Source organism: Lactuca virosa, chromosome 2 (genome assembly GCF_052849685.1).
Source record: "Lactuca virosa cultivar CGN04683 chromosome 2, Lactuca_virosa_CGN04683_v6, whole genome shotgun sequence".
Taxonomy (NCBI): Eukaryota; Viridiplantae; Streptophyta; class Magnoliopsida; order Asterales; family Asteraceae; genus Lactuca; species Lactuca virosa.
Genome location: NC_136427.1, coordinates 39142266 through 39145468, shown reverse-complemented (window position 1 = coordinate 39145468; position 3203 = coordinate 39142266). Strand labels below are relative to the sequence as shown.

The following is a 3203-nucleotide window of genomic DNA, read 5'->3' as shown; positions in this document are numbered from 1 at the left end:
TTTCCTTTTTGGTTTGTCCCAAAATAATTGCCTATTTCTAAAAATAAATATGTATTTTACCATAATACCCCTCATTGTTAGTTAAATTATCATAAAATTAAATACAACTACCATAGAGTTAAATACAACAGAAGGGTAAGACTGTCATTTCATTTTATTTAATAATTTTATTTATTGTAATTTAATATTTGATAAAATTATAAAAATAATTGATTATTGTTTATAAACTATAACTTATAAGATGGCTTTTGATAAACTAAAATAGAACATCGAACAAACTTTTAAGAGGTTTATAAAGCTTTTTAAAGAAAAGTATTCTAAATATATAGCTAAGTATATCAAAGGCTAGTTTTTAATTATATATTTTTATATTTATTTATGTTATTTTAAATTTATAATGTACAGTTTATCACCTATTGTTAATTTATAATATTTTATCAAAAAACTATTTTTACAACTAGTTTGTGAAATAAAAACTAACATTTAACTTGAGTTGGTATTGGAGTCTAATATAATATTTGTTGAAAATTTTAATACCATTAATCAAACTTCAACCAAGAATGCTTTATCAAATGTAACTTAGATGAGTAAACGGATCTTTATAATTAATTAATAGATTTATAAAAATATACAAAAAGATAAAACATTGAAATCCAATAATATGATTTTTATCAGTTTTAGTAGAAGATGATAAAAAGTACACATATTATAATTAAATGTTTTCCTTTAAATTTAACAATTATTGGGCGAAAAACTGACGGTCGATTTAGTCAAGTCGTAACCGACACGTGTCCCTTGCTGCTGGACATTACCGATGATCGACAGTGATGAATCTGTCGGAGCAAAGGCAAGACAAAACTTCCCACGTGAATCCACCGGAATCAGGTAATTCTCTGGTTTTAACGACAGCGTTTTACCTCCGGTGAACGTAAACCCCACCGTCGGCACCGCCACTCTCGTCATCTCTGAGAAATCGAAACATGTATCGAACAGGGAAAACCCTTCGGTGGGTTTCAAGTTTCTTGCTTGCCGAGTGAAGGCGTCGCGCAGAGAATTGTAGGCTTGAGACTGCAACCGGGTCACGGCGGTGCCGGAGTCGACGATCACCCCACCTCTTCCGGTAGCGTCGACGGCGAAAATGTAAGGGGGAATGGAAAGGGGTCGTCCACCGACGGTTATCCCGGTCATTCCGACGTATAAATAAGTCTTCACTCTTGGGTTTCGTAACAACGGCGCGGTGACAGAGTTCGGCGGCGGGGCGGAATTGAATTCCAGAGTGGAGGAGGTTTTGGAATCACGATCAACAAGACAGTACGAAAATGACGTCGCTTTGATCTGTGAAGGTAAAGATAATGGCCCACCGCCAAGCGCAAGAAGCCCTCCGGCGCCGACGAACAACCCTTCGTTATCGTGACCGCAACCCATCGCTACCTTCGGAACGGAACCGGACTTCCCAAATGTCACCGTCTCCGTCACGAAATCGCCGACGGTGAACGACCCGTCTCCGTACGACACCTGGTACAAACAAACATCGTTCCGGCAGGCGGTGATTTCCAGCGACGAGCACTCCTGAGAGCCGCAGGCTAACGTACCATAAGAAGTCGACGCCGAAGGGTTATAAATCGGATCCGTTTGCTGGTAGCAATCGGAGCAAGGCTGACATTGAAGCCAATTGATATCACTTCCGGTGTCGATAACCATGTAGTACGATTGCACCGGCGTACCCAATCCGACTCTAGCAAAGTACTCCCCACTGCCCTGAGATATCCCGGAGGAAACCGGAGTAGAGAAATCCTCCGGTTGCAACATCGAGTCAGTTTGAACAACCGGTTTCAACTCCGACATATTGGTTCCGGCAAGTGCGAAATTGAGCTTCGTCGTGAGCGAGGTGACTCGGTGCGTGTCGCGAGCGAGTCTTGAGAGGGTTAGAGATTCGTAATCATGGTGGTGGTGGTGGGTATGGTGGATGGAGGATCGAGGGTGGAGGGTGAAAGACAACGAAGAAGATGTCGATTCAGGTGTGGTTTTCTCTACTTCTTGTTGGAGTGAAGTGGGGTTAAGGAGGTCGAGAGTTTTCTGGACAGCGGACGCGACGTCGAGAGTGGTCGACGTGGCGGTGTCGGCGGCGGTTCCGGCGGCGTAAAACGTGAGTAAAGTGATAAGGAGAAAGAAATGAGTAGCCATATCTGGTTTTTGGGTTTGAGTGAAGTGAAGAAAGAAGATGAGATTTGTGCTGAGCTTTTATGCAGAAAAAGAGGAGCCGTGACGTCACAGTCTTCTGGTATGGACAAAATCTTGTGAAAATATAATATAATACTTAATTTTGAAGGTCAAAATAAAGATTATTAAAAATAATTAATTAGCTGTAATTAGCATATATTCTTTATTAAAATATACAGGGTATAAAGTTTATGAATGCAAAGTAGTACGGTCGGTTTTCTTTTGGATGATTTTTTTCTTAAAAAATGAGAAACATTTAATTTAGTAAAGAGTAATTAAGGATTACCCTAATAATGAAATAACTAAATCAGGTTATATGCTTATAATGAAAAATTAAATGGACTCTTATTATTCTTATTTAAATAAATAGAAGTACATTGGTGATATGTGTCGATTTGAAACACATGATAACTTATATTTGGAAAAAAAAAACATATCTATAAAAGAAATATTAGATGCAGCACTCTTAAATATTTATGAACCAAGTTGATGCGTATATAATAAACCTTTGTCATATATATAACAATTTTATGGTTTAGATGGGTGTACAACAATTGTCGTCTATAACAAAATATTATTGTCTATGGATCAATTCACATTTACAAATCATGATGATGGCTATATATATATATATATATATATATATATATATATATATATATATATATATATATATATATATATATATATATATATATATATATATATATATATATATATATATATATATATATATATATATATATAGAATGTGTACCTTTTTTCATGCTTTTCTATTGTCCATTTTCGTTTGATTAATGGCATGTTGCGTGTCGGGTTTTAAATATATATTGTCTCTAATATGATTATATCTTTTTTCGAATTTGATTGGTTTTCTTTTGGTTTTAGATTCTTAACGATCCATTGTTTTTGTTATTCGTTTGGACATATATGATGGTGTATTTGAATGGATTTGAGTCATTTGACTAATTATCAAACCTTGT

General features: G+C 36.0%; 1 pseudogene; it reads right to left on the bottom strand.

The window, feature by feature from the left end:
• Window positions 1-584: 584 nt before the first annotated feature.
• On the bottom strand, window positions 585-2230 carry LOC145159042 (protein ASPARTIC PROTEASE IN GUARD CELL 1 pseudogene; annotated as a pseudogene).
• Between the last annotated feature and the right edge of the window lie 973 nt (window positions 2231-3203).